This window comes from Tamandua tetradactyla, chromosome 6, assembly GCF_023851605.1.
Source record: "Tamandua tetradactyla isolate mTamTet1 chromosome 6, mTamTet1.pri, whole genome shotgun sequence".
Lineage (NCBI taxonomy): Eukaryota > Metazoa > Chordata > Mammalia > Pilosa > Myrmecophagidae > Tamandua > Tamandua tetradactyla.
This window is the reverse complement of record NC_135332.1, coordinates 41,623,618-41,641,478: the sequence shown is the minus strand read 5'-3', so window position 1 is coordinate 41,641,478 and position 17,861 is coordinate 41,623,618. Positions and strand designations below refer to the sequence as shown.

Sequence of the window (17,861 nt, the reverse complement as noted above, 5' to 3'; positions counted from 1 at the left end):
ATGTAATTCTAACGCGCAATCTCCACACCACCACAGTCGATATCACATGGAAATAAGACAAGCTGTGATCCTGGATTCCTGACCAAAATGCAAATTCTTTAGATTGGGGTGGTTTGTTATGCAGAAATAGTACATGAAATAAACACAAAAGGCCACTAACAAAAGAAAGTATAAATAAAGTGGTATACACACACAAGGGCATATACACCAAGTGGTATATACCACTTGGCAAATAAAAGGAACCAAGAAAACAAGCAGTAACATGAATGAATCTCAAAATAATATGTTAAGTGAAAGAAATCAGACACAAAAGAGTACATACTGTATGATTTCACTTATACGAATTTCTAGAAAAGACTAATAAAATTGACAGTGCTAGAAAGCAGATAAGTAGTTGCCTAGGGCTGTGGGTTGTGGGGAGGAATGCACTGTGAAGAAGCACAAAGGAGCTTTTGGGGTGATAGAAATATCCTAAATCCCAATTGTGATGATGACCACACAAGTGTAAACATGTGTCAAAACTCAAATTGTACATTTAATATGGGTTCATTCTATTACAAGAAAATTATACTTCAATACAATTGATCTAAAAAAAAACTATAAATAGGTTCTCCTCTCCTACCTCTTTCTACTTACTCCCTCTTCTTGCTCAATTCAGTCCTAGAGTCAAATAGGTGGGGCAGAAAAAAGTAGACATGAGGGAGGGCGAGGGGTGCCTCAGGCTGTGAAAATATAGAGCAGCGTGTCAGGGCCCAAGAAAGGTGAGGAAAGTATCCCCTCCATACCACGAAGGAACAGCCTGGCATGGGATATCAGCAGCTGTTCAGAGTGAAGAGAGCATGTAGATAGAAAGGTCCAACCCAGTATAGAAAATCAGACAGAACAAGCTGGAAAGAGCACACATGGGGGTAGTGCAGGGGTCAGAACCCAAGCATGGTGAGGAGGGAGTCCATGCACAAGGGAAGACCAGGATGAAGTATCAGGACTCAACCAGGGTAAGGAGGGTGTCCTTGAGGAGAGATAGCCTAGAATAAGGAGCAAGGAGCAAGAGACTGAGCTAAAAGAGTTTGGTGTCTGTATGGGAAGAAGAGGCAAAAGAAATGAGGTATAGGTAACAGACAAGGGATGGTACAGATAAGTAAGCATATTAATGCTCATGGGAACAAGGTTTTTAGCTGTTGGAGAAGGGAGTTATGAACATGGAAAGGAATAGAATGAGAATGAGCTCTTTGGCATTAGATGAGAATTAAGCATATGAATATGAACTCAATTTTCAATGTACAGATAGGGAAAAACATATATCTAAATGTGTGTATCTGTGTGTCTTTATACATGTGTATATACACATTTATTTGTACATACGACTATGCTTGGCTCTGTTTGCTGAAAGGGACTGGAATAGCAACCCCAACAGCTAATGCTCAGAACTTGACTTCTAAATATTATTTTCCACTAAAAGGAACCAGGGCTCTTTGAAGAAATGGCTGAATCCAGGATAGGAAATAGACACTTACTTGTAGGAAATAGGTCTTGCTCATAGGAAACAAACATTAATGTATTCCTGGGTAATAGGGCATTTGGTCAACAACTCACTCTCAAATGATTCAATAAAAAAAGACATTTGTATTATATTTCTAATATTTCTGTAACTGTGACTATGTCAAAATTTCAAAAAGCTAAAACAAATCTTCTGATCAGACAACTGGTCAATTAATAAATTGTAATAAACTAATACAGGTAAAGTTATCTTTCCATACCTAGTATTTATGAGTTAAAAGCTCCTATGTGGCAATTACAGATTCTACTATCACAAAATATGTACAACCACATTAGATGGATGGTCTATACATATTTCACTAACTTAGAAAAGTAATTATCAACACTTTCTGAAACAGTCACCAAGTTCACCCATCAAGATAAAGGATACTTGAAATTCTTGAGAATTATTCTTTCCATTACCACATCGGAGGACAATATTTTGTTTTTCTATAGCTGTCAAAAAATCCTAAATATTAGCACTGAAGGAATCTCATTCAAGCATTTACTCATCCATTCTATCATCCTGCCCTTAACATGCAGATAAAGCAAGGGATTCACAGTAATTCCATTAACTTTTGGCCCTACTTACCAATATTAAAATAGCATAGAATAGGGGTTGGCAAACTTCTCAGTAAAGAGCCAGAGAGTAAACATTTTAGGCTTTGTGGCCAAATGGTTTCTATCACAACCACTCAACTTCGCCACCACTGTGGCACAAAAGCAGCCACAGACAATATGTAAATGAATGTAAACTGTGTTCCCAACACACATGATTTATAAAAACAGGCATTGGGCCAAATTTGGCCTGTGAGTCACAGTTTGCCAATCCTTAATAAAATACAGCAGAGGCGCACACAGCCTACCGCTGGGAGGCAGGCAGGTGGTGACCAGGACTGTGATGGTGAGGCCCTTGGCCCGGGGCCATCCCAGGCAAGCGAGGGCCTCCTGGTCTGGGCAGCCCAGCTGTAGAGGCGGGTGACAGCTGCAGGTAAAATTGCCTGGGACTCTGAGTCTATGGCCAGCCCCAGACAGGCCAGTCCCAAACTAGTCAGTTTTCATTCAGTAAAATGTTCAATGAGTGCCTTCCTCCCTGAAGATGTAAGCAATACGGCACTCAGAACAGACACCAAAAACAGCTCTCATCTCAAAGTCCCCAGAATTTGTGCTGCAGTATGAGAACTTAGATGCTCAGGAACAGCATCTGATGAACAAAGCCTTCCAGCCAACCAGTGATCTCTCTGAACCTATTACTTTGCATTCAAACTCAGATTGGATTACCTCCCATCCTAAGTCTCCCCAAGATTTTGAACAGTTTTTCAATGATCCTTACAGAAAGATACCCTCTCAAAAAAATGCAATATTTATATACAGTCCATTGGGATCTCTAGGGAACACTAGAATTATCAGTGAAGAATATATCAGATGACTCTCAGACCACTGTGATCTGTTTTTCTATGGCTTGACAGTAAAACTCCTAGAACGGGTCCCTATTTCTGCAACAATGTTAACAAACAAAACCTTCAAATCATGCAGGGGACATCCTAAAGTTCTTAAAAAAGAAAAAAACCTAGAAATGTCTTCTGTATTGTGGAAATAACAATGATTGATCTTTATCCAAGAGATTCCTGGAATTTTGACTTTGGATAAGCTTGACAGGTGGTATAGGGATATTCAGCTTTGCCAGGTATGACATTGATTTTTATAGCGCATACTATAAAGGCAAAGTGAAGAAGTTCCAGAAAACATCTTGAAGTGACTATTCAGTCTTCGACAACTATTATATTCCTGAAATCACTAAAAGTTTGCTATTTTGATCCTGTAAGACTTTAACACATGAGCCTGAACACATATTTGGACTGCAACACTGCCAGTGGCTCTCATGCCTCATCAAGGCTCCAACCACTCAACCTTGCCCCGTCTGTTCTTGCAAGCTGCAGTGTGCAAGAAAAATACAAAGCGTTGGTAAGGTGGATGATGATGAATCTGTTGACATACCTGGTCAAACTCCAAAACATAGTCATGAAGATAATGTTTTGCCAAAACTCATGGAAGTCTTTAAGGAATGGAGAGATTGGATAACAAAATCCCCAGCTGTTCTCCAAAAATAAGGACCTTCAGGTAGGAGTAATTAAAATAAAATACTTACATATTAAAAAAAGTATACAGCAAAACAGACCAGTTAAATTTTGAACTTTAAAATTTTTAATTTTTAGGGGTGCAAGGGTAGTTCAGTGGTTGTGCTGGTTTGAAATAATGTATATACCCTAGAAAAGCCATGTTTTAATCTTAATCCCCTTTTGTAAAGACAGCCGTTTCTTCTAATCCCTATTCAGCATTGTATATTTGAAACTGTAATTAGATCAACCCCTGGAGATGTGATTTAATCAAGAGTGGTTGTTAAGCTGGATCAGGTAGAGGCATGTCTCTACCCATTTGGGTGGGTCTTGATTAGTTTACTGTAATCCTATAAAAGAGGAAATATTTTGGAGAAAGGAGAAATAAGGAGAGATTCAGAGAAAGCAGAGCAGAACGACACAGTCACAAGAAGCAAAGTCCACCAGCCAGCAATCCTTGGAGATGAAGAAGGAAAATGTCTCCCGGGGAGCTTCATGAAACAGGAAGCCAAGAGAAGAACCTAGCAGATGATGCTGTGTTCAGCATGTGCCCTTCCACTTGAGAGAGAAACCCTGAATTTCATTGGCCTTCTTGAACCAAGGTATCTTTCCCTGAATGTCTCTGATTAGACGTTTCTATAGACTAGTTTTAATTGGGACATTTTCTCGGCCTTAGAACTGTGAACTGGCAACTTATTAAATTTCCCTTTATAAAAGTCATTCCATTTCCGGTACATTGCATTCCAGCAGCTAGCAAACTACAACAAGGCTTTTGCAAATTGGGACTTGTTCTCTTGATGCTCCTGGAACCCTGGGGCTACCAGATATATAAACTCAGATTAGCCTGATAGATGATGAGAAATTCATTCCCACCTCATCAGTCTCAGCAGACTGAGAGGCAACCCCATGAAGCAGAAGTGCCTTGCTGAATTGCAGCTGACCACAGACACATGTGTGGCCCAGCTGAGATCAGCAGAAGAAATACCCAGCTGAGCCCAGCCTAAATTGCTGACCCCCAAAATAGTAAGCTAAATAAATGATTGGTTGGTAACACAGAAATGGATAACTAATTGTGTGTGTGTGTGTGTGTGTGTGTGTGTGGTGTGTGTGTGTGTGTGTGTGTGTGTGTGGTGTGTGTGTAAAACAGATAGCAAACAAAATATTAAGACATGTGGAATTTTTTTACTTTGACTGTGTACATATATAGTTTGAAAACAATTAAACTTTAAAGAAAAAAGTCGATGAGCCAATCCAAGTATATATATGACACAAATAAGAATTTAATATACAATAATAGCAAAACTTCAAATCAAGAAAATCATTCTTAAATGACACTGGAACAACTGATCATCTATTTGGAAAAATAAACAGAGCCCAGCCTCATATATACAAAATAAATCCTATAAATAAGAGGATTAAATGTAAAAACAAAAATCTATGAGAAAAACCTATTTTAAATTAATAGAAAAGGGTCTAGAAAGATAGTGATGATAGTGTTCATGTCGTTTGCTTCCGGGAAGCAGAAAGGGGTTAAGAATATATTATAAAGGAGAACATTTAATTTGTATTCTGTATCAGCTTATACTGTTAAAAGTACTTCAAGGAATATGTATTACACTTGTAATTTTTTAAAAACTGGAGTTCTAAATTTCCTCTGACTATCCAGTAAATAAAACAGACAAAATGTTTAAGGAAACTAATCTTTCCTCAACAGCAGTTTTTTAAAAATATATTTTAATGCCAAACATAAATAAAAAAAACCGAACTATTTTCTCTTGTATATTAACTTTGTACTTTCTTCTCCAGCTAATGAGAAAAAACAAAAAAATTTCCAATCCATTCCTTTCTCTCTTCCCTCTATTTATAATCTATGAATCTATAGTCACTCAATTTTAGACAGAAAGACCAAGGCTTGAATCATAGTTCAACCATTTACCTGCAGTTATGACCATGGTCAAATTATCTAGTATCTTTGTACTTCAATTTTCTTACCTGTAAAATGAGACTACTATCTGGTCTATTTTTATCCACAGTGTTGATGTAAGGTTCAAATGAGAGAACATATAAAATGCTTGGCATAAATAAATTTTCCAAAAAGCTATCATCATATCATTGTTATTTTCAACTATTTAAGAAGTTTAAGCTATTATTATTCAAGACTAATAAAACATGGCATATAATAGATTTCAAAAAGGTTGCTGCCTTGAATAAATTATATTCCAACTAGCTGGTAATATTATTTAACATCTTAGTCCTAAAATAAGTAGAGATATCAAAATATGTTTCTAACCTTTTGTCTATATTATTTTATATTAAGCACCAATTTACATCCTGGTCCCTGAAGTCATTTTTTGGCTTTTAATTTTTGAGTACTAGTATATAAAAACTACAACAAAAATGAATTGAATTAATTTGCACTGCAAAAGAAACAATACATTTTTAAATCTTCTTTAAGTCACCTGTATTAACAATATTGTCATATCCCATTAAGTATGTGGATCAGAGTAAAAGTTGTAAGCAACAAGAAGCAATAGTGACTCATCCTTTTCTTTAATTTGGACCATTTTTTTAAATTCATTTATTCAACAAATATGTAAATACCTACAGGTGCAGGTCCTTGCCAGATGCTGGTTATATAAAAACAAACAAAAGAGGCATCTTTTAGACAGGAAGGCAAACAAAGAAACACAATAAAACAATTAAACCTAAAATAAATAAATAAGTATGAACTTCGGTAGGCATTGTGAAGAAAAAGACCAGGGTGTTGAGATAAAGACTAAAAGCAGAATTAATTTTAAATGAATTATTTACATGGTTCTGCATATACTATGATTCCTGACAATATAAAAATGAAGTATCTTTCATCCAAAGGTTACCTGGAAGATTTGATTCAGAGGCTGTTAAACAGTAAGGTGCTTAAAAGGGTAGACTCTAGAGCTAGAGGGCCTTAGTTTTAATCCAGCCTTTACTCATTAGTCTTGTGACATGAAACAAGTTACATTCATTGTTTCTTTCATGATTACAGATTGCTTTCCTCATCTGTAATTTGGGAAAATATTAATACCCATAAAGATTGTTAATCATCAAACCCATTAAAAAATTAAAGAACTGTACAATAAGCATGAACTCATTTGAATCTGTGTTTGCCAAATGAGTTTATATTCAAGTGCTTAGAAGAGTGTATGATACATACTAAGCATCGTATCACCATACAGTTGTTAAATAGTTATACCAAACAAAAGTAAATTTAAAATATTAGAAAATGACTTGTAAAATACTTTTCAGAGAAAATCACCCTAGTCATTTTTTCATGATATACCAGAGAGCATTTTAAGTATTAAAACAAACAATAAACAAAAAGGCAGAAGCGTGAGAGGAAGAAAAGGCAGCAACAAAGACTTGATCTGAATGTCAACAGCGCACTCTGCTGGCCCCACATATCTTATACACACCAGGCAAAAATAATAAAGTAAAATAATAGTAAGTGCTACTACTGCATTAAATAAAAGAATACAAATAACTTTATTAAAGTACAAAGAGGATGTTGGCATTATTTTATGGATAAATAAAAGTCAGGAATAAGCTTAAGAATGTGACAGTGAGAACATCTCACCGAAATTCTACAGAAAATTATTTTGAAAGGTAGAGCAAATATCACAATGGTAATTTACTAAAAATGGGATATTTTTCCTAACTATAGTAACCATATAGCAACTGATGCCTCAACAGGCCTTCTACATGTGAAGATCAGGATAAGAAACGTATCTAAAATGTAAGAAAAGGGAACAAGCTAGACACTTAAAGGTAAGACATCTCAGAGAAGAAACGCATCATTTCCTGACTTGAAGAAACAGGACAGTGGAAATGATAGGAAGGTAAGGAGACACCTACCCAAATCTCCAATCTGGAAACTAAATTCTTTTAATCAAAACAAGAAAAATCACTTGATATTGTGAGAACGCACAGTTTTGATAGCTAATCAAATGGTATTTAAGATACTGTATAATATTTAGAATTCAACTCTAATATCTCTATTTATAGATTTTTTTCCTTCCTTATTTTAATTTTAATATGGTCTATGAAACATACTGTACAAATAGGCTTCATGATGATTACTTAGATTTTTTTTTTTACTATGCATTTGGATAAGCTAACTAAGATATCCATTTTAGGTGGTTAAGACTTCCATACGTTAATTGTAAAAATATTTGTATATTTATATATTCTTAAAATCAGGAAAATATTTAGCAACATAGGTCATTACTACAGCAATGCAGATATTTGTAAGTTCTTACTTGATATTTTGAGAACATTCACAGTTTTGACAGCTGATCAAATGGCATTTAAGTTAGTGCTTCACACTTAGAAACTTAGAATTTAGGAACTTTGCTATATAAATATGTAGATTTTTTTCCTTGTTGCTTTAATTTTAAATTGCTTTATGAAACCTACTGCGCAAACACAGGCTTCCCAATGATTATATGGATACTTTATTTAAATATGCCTATGGTTAATCTAACTAAGATATCCATTGTTGGTGGTTCCTAATGTATTGTTTGTTTTCTTAAATAAAAACATGAGTAAATAAAATTTTAAAAATTAAAAAAGAACAGTCTGAAAGAAAATCCTAAAATGTTTAATGCCAAATTTAGGAGAAAATAGAAATCAAATTAATTTACCCATTTAATGTATGGAGAAAACTTTGTCCAAAATAATAGAAATGCAAGTTTTAAAAGTATGAGCACTATATCTCATACTTCTGTTAAGGATAAGTGAACTAAACCATTAATTTATAAATCCAAATAACTAATTTTCTGAAAAATAAATATTATTTTTCCTAATATCTATTAAGAACCAAAAAGGGAATAACAACCTTAAAATTTAGAGGTATTAGAGCTAACTGGGATATAAGTTATTAAATTTATTCCCACCCTCTCATTCTTCCCATACAAAGGAACGGGGCCTAAGAAGGAATGTTTTTGCTCAAGTCCCTCAATTTACCTAATTGAAGATATTTACATGATCTAAATTACAATATGATACATACAACGGGAGGCATATAATCTGTCAACATAAGAAAAGTTCTAAAAGATAAATTCCATTTTTCCAATTACTTTACCTAAAGGTTTCAGTTATAAATTAATTTCAGGAGTTGCTGCTATACAATAAATACTAAATCTTATGAAATAACTATGCATGGAACTATATGTTTTTCTTCTACAGCTTTATAAAACCACTCATTCCAGAATTTAAAGAAAATTCTATTGTTATTTATAACAAGACACTATGAGTGCCAGTTTGAATCTGTTGTGTACCCCAGAAAAACCATGTCTTTTAATCCTCATTCAATATTGCTAGGTGGAAGCTTTTTGATTGTTTCCATGGAAATGTGACCCATCCAGTTGTGAGTGCTAACTTTTGACTGGATGGTTTCCATGGAGATGTGTCTCTATTCTTTCAAGGTGGGGTTGCTTACTGGAGCCCTTTAAGAGGGAACAATTTTGGAAAAAGCCTACTCCAAAGGCTTTAGAGCTTTTGGAGATAGAGAAGGAAAACACCCCTGGGCGGGCAGGGGTAGGGTGGTGTTTCGTGAAACAAGAAGCCAGGAGAGAAAGCTAGCAGATTTCACCATGTGTCCTGTTAGCCGAGAGAGAAATCCCAAAATTCACTGGCCTTTCTTGCGTGAAAGCAGCCTCTTGTTAGTGTTTTGATTTGGACATTTTCATAGCCTTGCCTTAATTTAGACATTTTCACTATAAACTTGCAACTTGATAAATTCTCCTTTTTAAAAGTTCTGTTTCTGGTATATCACATTCCAGCAGCTTTCAAACATAAACCACCCTGCAAAGACTAAGTAATGCTACATCAGAAACCAAAGTAATTTCCCGGAAGGAAAAAACATGCATAAATTCGTTTACCATATCCAAAGACCCCTTCTTTAAATAAATTACATCTATACATATCCCCATTATTCTTTTCTATATTTTATTCATGGGGATGATCGGTCTCGGTTCTTGGAAAACCTAGATGTATTATTTAATGCTAAATATCCATGAGATTGGCTAAAAATGATACCACAGGCTATCAAAATTAAGAAGAATGCCAAATTCAAATAATTTACCTAAATTTACTAACAATTTACTAAAATGTAAAGGAAGGAAACATTCACATTCATTACAATTATACACTTTGTACTAGTTATATTTCTATTATAACTACCTATTCTGTTTTTCTATTAAGAGGAAAAAATCAAATTAAAACTGTGTATCGTTTTACCTATGAAGGGTGGCAGAAGAGAAGTTTCCAAATTATTCAAAAAGTATGTAAAGTTACTATAAGTATTCATGCTGCTCACTCTAGATTACCAAAAAAGAACAAATATTAGAGCTCAAACACATTTGACTTTTCTGTCATTGCAAAAGTGCTTTGATGTCTCATAAATTTACTTTAGCCATGTTAAATTAGCATGCATCACTTCTATCTTTTTACAAACAAGTTTTGTGTCACACTAGTGAAATGCTATTTCAGTTAGAAGATTTAATTGAAAGATTTAGCTAGTTCAATAAATCTTGAACCTTAAAAGAAATTGTCAGAAACCTATACATTTAAAATTATGAGTAATAAATTACTACCTATAAAAAATTATTACATATCTACATAAATGTAGAGTTGTACCATTTATAGTTAAGGAAGAAAACATTAATTTCTGGTTTCTATATATAAATACATAGCTATGGATATAGCTATACTGAAGGAGGATAAAATAGGGTAACTGTCAGTTCCTGGTTTCCTATTCAGCTCTGAAAGAGTTAACAGACAACTACAAGTCCGTTGTTTATTATCTAGCTCTAAAGAACTGGTACAGAGCTGCAAACTTTAGCTGCAAACTTTTTGGGACAAAAATGTCCCTAAAGCTGCCAAACCTTCCCAAATCACTGAAACCTCCCCAAACCATAAAGCCTGTAAAACTCTGGGCCCAAAGCAAACTCTCAGTTAATGATAGGATCCATAGGGTCATAAAGATTGTTAACCATTTGCCCAAAGACAAATTTTAGATATGTGCCAACAAACCATGAATTCTGCTAGCTATCTCCCCCTAAAATAAAATAGACATCCAGTATTCAAAGGTTACTATGGAAACCTGCCATTAGTGAAACTTTTCCTATAAAACAAGTTGGCCCACTCCACTCAGTTTGTGTCTCTCCCTTGGGCATGCCCGCGTTAACCTCTCTAATGCATACTCCCTCCTTTTAATAAACAAGCCTTCTAATAAACTTTACTACTTATGCCTACTTGCCCTCTCGTCTCTAAATTTTTTAGTTTCAAGATTATTGAAGCCGGATCGGGAATCAGCTGGCACCATTGCCAGCAGGGCACCGGTTACTACCTTACCAATAAGAAGACTATAATAAATGATCAACATATTATATAAACAAGAGGAAAACTGAATCAAAGTAGTTGGCTTAAGATTAAGTTACACGAGTTCCGGGAAGATGGCCGAATAGGATAGATTGAGTTCAGCCCTACTCCAAGGAAAAGTTAGAGAAGGGACGGGAGGGTGACTGAGAGGGCGATTCAAGACTGCAACTGACCTGGGAGAGCCTTCTGCACCACACAGGGTGGGCCTAGTTGTAAAAGCAGAGGAACCGAGAAGCAGAGAACCAGAGTCTAATGCAGAGGTGCAGAGCCTACAGAAGTACATGGATGGGGAGACAGGGAAAAGGTAGCAAGCCAAGCCACGTTCGTTGAACACACTATCCTCAACACTGCAGCCCCCTGAACACTGACTCACCCCACGTAACTGAACCCCGAAACCCAACTCCACTTCCTGCGCTCCAAGCACCCCAGCCCACCAACCACTAGCACACGTACATGCCCCATAATTCCACCCCAAGTGCAGGCCAACCCACTTTCCCTGTACCCCTCCTGAGAACTACCTCCCCTTCCTTGCTCTCTGTAGGCTGTTGCCAGCAAATAAAGACTGCAGGGGTTAACCTTCATACCCAGGCTACACCCACACACCTGCCCATAGTTTCACAGTCTCACCCTGTCCACCCTGAGCTCTGCACATCACTTTATGGTACTCCTGGACCCGCACATGCGCTTGGCCCACAGTCAACCCCTCAGCTCTGGGAACATCAGTTTACGGCATACCTAGACCCACACATGCACATGGCCCCCAATCACATCCTTCAGCTCTGGGAATGTCAGTTTACGGCAGTCCTAGATCCACCCATGCACATGGCCCTCAATCATGTTTCCCAGCTATGAGAAAGTATGGACCTGCGCAGTCAGATCACATCTGCCCCCAGCCCATGAAGGTAAAACTCCAACCCACACCATAGATCTGAACATGCACATTAAGGACCCTGCACCCTAGACCAGTGCACACCAGGGTTACGCACCCCAGACCTGTGCATCTGCATAGTTACATCCTCACTGACCACTGGGGACCCATGTTTACAAGCACCAGCATAACATCCCCAGCCAGCACCTATAGCTGCAACACATCACCACACTGTTCTGCCCCACCACATACCCTGCAATCTACCCCACAAAAACAAGGCTTTAGACTACTGAATGGAATCAACTACCAAAGTAAATCAATCACGATATTTACACAAGGCAAAAATAACAGATGATCACTAAGCATATCACAATGCAGACTATAGCCTAGCCTGATAACCAAATTAAAACACCAGAGGAGACAGAAAGATGCTGGAACAACTAATTAAAGATGTTCAAAGAACTCTACTTACTAAAAAAGTGGAATAGCTAATAACATAAAGGAGATCAAGAAGACAATAGAAGAGTATAAAGAGGAATTTGAAAGAATAAATAGGAAAATAGCAGATATCACAGAGATTAGACTCTGTTGACCAAATAAAAACCATACTAGAGGCACACAACAACAGATCTGAAGAGACAGAAGAAAGAACAAGTGATACAGAGGACAGAATAACAGATTTCAAAAACTCAAAGCACCAAACGGCAGCAAAGATGGAAAAATTTTAACTGGACCTCAGAAAAATGAAAGACAAAGCACACACACATAAGAATCATTGGTGTCCGAGAAAGGGGAAAGAGGAGTAAAGGGCTAGGAAGAGTAACTGAGGATAAACTGGAGAAAACTTCCCAACCCTTATAAAGGACATAAATATACACGTCAAAGAAGCCCAATGAACTCCAAACAGAATAAATTCAAACAGGCTTCCCCAAGATGCATACTAATCAGTCTGTCAAATGCTGAAGAGAAGCAGAAAAGTTTGAAAGCAGCAAGAGAAAAACAATCTATTACATACAAGGGAAACCACATAAGACTGAGCTCAGACTACACAATTGGTACCATGGAGGCAAGAAGGCAATGGTATGATATATTTAAGATCCTGAAAGAGAAAGACTTCCAGCCAAGAATTCTGTACCCAGTCAAATCATACTTCAAAACTGAAGGAGAGATTAAAATTTTCACAGACAAACAAATCCTGAAAGAATTTGTCAATAAAAGACCAGTCCTATAAGAAATGCTAAAGGGAGTTCTGCCAGTTTAAAAAAAAAAACACATAGAAGAGGGAGGTCTGGAGGAGGGCACAGAATTGAAGAGTACCAGTAAGGGTAACTTAAAGGTTAAAAAGAGAAAGAGGGAAAAGAATATATAAATATGACAAATAAAATCAAAAAGGCAAGATGGTGGATTCAAGATACACCTTTTCAGTAATAACTGAATGTCAATGGACTAAATTTACTAATTAAAAGATACAGATTGGCAGAATGGATTAAGAAACACAATCCAGCTATACGCTGCTTACAAGAGACTCATCTTAGACACAAGTATACAAATAAATTGATGGTGAAAAAACAGAAAAAGATTTTAAATGCAAGTTGCAACCAAACGAAAGGAGTAGCTATACTAGTATTGGCAAAATAGACTTTAAAGACATCGTAAGAGACAAAGGACATTATATATTAATAAAAGGGGCAATTAACTGACAAAAAATATCAATCGTAAATGTTTATGCTCCCAATCAAGTAGCTCCAAAATACATGAGATAGACACTGGCAAAACTGAAAACCAAAGGGAGTGATAGATATTTAAACAATACTAGTAGAAGACTTCAATGCACCTCTCTCCTCTATAGATAGAGGAACCAGACAGAAGATCAACAAGGAAACAGAGAAGTTAAACAACCTGATAAATGAATGATACCTAACAGACATATACAGTCATTATACTCCAAAACACAAGGATACACATTCCTCTCTAGTGTGTATGGAACAGTCTCCAGGATAGATCTTATGCTGGGACACAAAACAGGTCTCTATGAATCTAGAAACACTGAAATTATTCAAAGTACTTTCTCTGACCACAATGGAATCAATAGCCACCAAAGAATAAGAACATTCACAAATTACGTAGATTAAACAACCAGTGGGTCAAAGAAGAAGTTGCTAGAGAAATCAGTAGCTATCTGGAGATGAATGAAAATCAGAATACAACTTATCAGAACTTACAGGATGTGTCAAAGGCTGTACTGGGAAATTTATTGCCCTAAATGTCTATGTTAAAAAACAAGCATTGAAGAAATAAATAAATAAATGGGAACGCCTCAAAATTAAACACTTTTGTGCCTCAAAGAACTTCATCGACAAAGTAAAAAGACAGCCTACAAAATGGGAGACAATATTTGGAAACAACATATCAGATAAAGGTCTAGTATCCAGAATATATAAAAAGATCGTTCAATTCAACAACAAAAAGACAGGCACCCCAATTACAAAATGGGGAGATGATCTGAACAGACACTTCTCAGAAAAGGAAATACAAATGGTCAAAAGGCATGCAAAAAGATGCTCAACTTGCCTGGCTATTAGGGAAATGCAAATAAAAACCACAAAGAGATATCATCTCACATCGACCAGAATGGCCATTATCAATAAAACAGAAAACAACAAGTGCTGGAGAGGATGTGGAGAAACAGGCACACTTATCCACTGTTGGTGGAAATCTCAAATGGTACAACCACTTTGGAAGGCGGTTTGGCAGTTTCTCGGAAGATAAGTATAGAATTGCCATATGATCCCGCAATACCATTGCTAAGTATTTACTCAGATGACATGAGGGCAAAGACACAAACGAACATTTGCACACCAATGTTTATAGCAGCATTATTTACAACTGCCAAGAGTTGGAAGCAGCTCAAATGTCCATCAACAGACAAGTAGCTAAACAAGCTATGGTATACAGATATGATGGAATATTATGCAGCTGTAAGACAGAATAAAATCATAAAACATATAACAACATGGATGGACCTTAAGGACATTATGCTGAGTGAGATTAGCTTTTGTTTCTACAAAAGGACAAATACTGTATGGTTGCACTGATATGAACTAATGTTAATGAATGAACTTGGATAATTTCAGCTAAGAACAAAGGTCATTGGGAGATAGAAACAGGGTAGATAATTGGGTAATTGGATGAAGGGATGTAGGGATGAAGATAGTGCAACAGGACTGATTATAAAAATTCAGAAATGGATAGCATAATACTACCTAACTGTAATACAATAATGTTAGAACACTGAATGAAGCTGAATGTGGGGGAGGTGTGGGGGCACAAACGAAGTCAGAAGGAAAGACAGACAAAAAAGACTGAGAAGGTATAATCTATGAATGTCTAGAGTGTATAATGATAGTGACTAAATGTACAAATTTTAAAATGTTTTATATGAGGAAAAACAAAGGAATGTCAATAATGCAGTGTGTTGAAAACAGATGGTAATTAACATTTTAAAACTTTAACTTATGTGTGAGACTAAAGCAAAAAATGTTCATTTAGTACAAAGTTTATATTTTGACTAGTGCATTTCCTAATATAACTTATGTGGACAGCTTAATTGAACACCATAAGCACATGAAACCTTGAGATTTTATAGGTTCGTCCAGAGTGATGATGCCTCAGTACCACAGAGGATTTGAACAGTGAATAAAAAAGTATCTGCAAAGTCCCCTTGGGGGAAGGGTGAGAAAGGGGGAAAATTCAACTTCCCCAAGTGGAGAATTCTTGATCTTCTCACAAGCAGTGGGGATAACCAAATCAATAGACTGAGCCCTCAATCTTGGGGTTTGTACATATGAAACTTAACCCCACAAAGGATAGGTCAAGCCTACTTAAAATTAGGCCCAAGAGTCACCTACAGACAATCTCTTTTGTTGCTCAGATGTGGACTCTCTCTCTCAGCCAACATGACAAGCAAACTTACTGCCCTCTCCCTCTCTACATGGGACATGATTCCCAGAGATGTAGACCTTCCTGGCGTCGTGGGACAGAAATCCTAGAATGAGCTGGGACTTAGTACCAAGGGATTGAGAAAACCTTCTCAACCAAAAGGGAGAAGAGAGAAATGAGACAAAATAAAGTGACAATGTCTGAGAGGTTCCAAAGAGAGTCGAGAGGTTATCCTGGAGGTTATTCTTATGCATTGAATAGATATCACCTTTTTACTTAAGGCATAACAAAGAGAGTCCGGAGGGAACTGCCTGAAAATGTAGAGCTGTGTTCCAGTAGCCATGTGCATTAGTTAGGGTTCTCTACAGAAACAGAATCAACAGGGAACACTCGCAAATACTAAATTTATAAAAGTGTCTCATGTGACCACAGGAACGCAGAGTCCAAAATGCGCAGCGCAGGCTGTAAAGCTGACAATTCTGATAGAGGGTCTGGATGAACTTCAAAGGAGAGACTCGCCAGCCGAAGCAAGAAGAGAGCCAATCTCTTCTGAATCCTCCTTAAAAGGCTTCCAATGATTAGACTGAGCACCACTCACTGCAGAAGACACTCCCCTTGGCTGATTACAAATGGAATCAGCTGTGGATGCAGCTGACATGATCGTGATTTAATTCAATGAAATGTCCTCATTGCAACAGACAGGCGAGCACTTGCCCAACCAGACAAACAGGTACCACCACTTGGCCAAGTAGACACATGAAGCTGACCATGACAGAGCAGTTAGAAGTAAAAAACCTAAAATTGTGGAACTGTAACCCATGTCAAACTCTGAAATATGTTCTACAACTAACTGTGGAGCTGTGTTTTGAAATTTATTGTTTTTTTTGTATATATGTTATTTTTCACAAAAAAAGAAAGAAAAAAAGTCGATTGTGGTGATAAAAAAAATATTTAAGCCTTCTAGCCTCCTACATTCTGGAGCAGCTAGAAGGAAAAATCTGAGAGGACTGTATGGTAGCCCATGACAAACTCTGGGATCTGTCCTGTAACTACTTGTTAAAGAGTGCTTTGAAAACTATTGCTTTTTTATTGCATTGCATATATGTAACACTAAACAAGAAAAAAGTTAAAAAAAAAAAATGATTAAGTTACTCAGCCAAGAATACAGTAACTTTGCTTCTGTTCAAGCCGTCTGTTCTAGTTTGCTAGCTGCCAGAATGCAATATACCAGAAACAGAATGGCTTTTAAAAAGGGGAATTTAATAAGTTACAACTTTACAGTTCTAAGGTTGAGAAAATGTCCCAATTAAAACAAGTCTATAGAAATGTCCAATTTAAGGCATCCAGGGAAAGATACCTTGGTTCAAGAAGGCCAATGACATTCAAGGTTTCTTTCTCAGCTGGAAGGGCACATGGCGAACATGGTGGCATCTGCTGGCTTTCTCATGGCTCTAAAAAGTTTCCTCTTTTAAAGGACTCCAGTAAGCAACTCCACCTTCAATGGGTGGAGACACACCTCCATGGAAATCATCTAATCATAAGTTACCACCCACAACTGGGTGGGTCACATCTCTATGGGAACAATAAAATGCTCCCACCCAGCAATACTAAATGAGGATTAAAGGACATGGCTTTTCTGGGGTCCACCCTAGATTCAAAGGAGCACACAGTCTAAACTTTAAAGTCAACTTTCGGGCATAAACATTAACTTTTTATGTAATTTTAATTTTAAATGTAACCCCTCCAAATCAATATTTTTAATCAATATTATATAATACCTCTTATCCAAGGTTTTTAAAAATAAGAACTGTGAATGTATAACTATTTTCTACTACTAAAAATACTACTACTACTACTTCTATCACTTACCACTTAATAAACTCTAAAGTATGCCAGATATATTCTAAGCACTTCATAAGTATTTATTTGTTTAATCCTTACAACAAGCCTGTGAGATAGGTAGTATTATTATCCTTATTTAA

The 17,861-nt window shown here is 36.6% G+C and overlaps 1 protein-coding gene and 1 pseudogene across 1 annotated transcript in view; one reads left to right on the top strand and one right to left on the bottom strand.

The window, feature by feature from the left end:
- Positions 1–17,861, bottom strand: part of BRIP1 (BRCA1 interacting DNA helicase 1) — a 407,553-nt gene that overhangs the window by 330,401 nt on the left and 59,291 nt on the right.
- LOC143687744 (archaemetzincin-2 pseudogene) lies at positions 2,636–3,647 on the top strand (annotated as a pseudogene).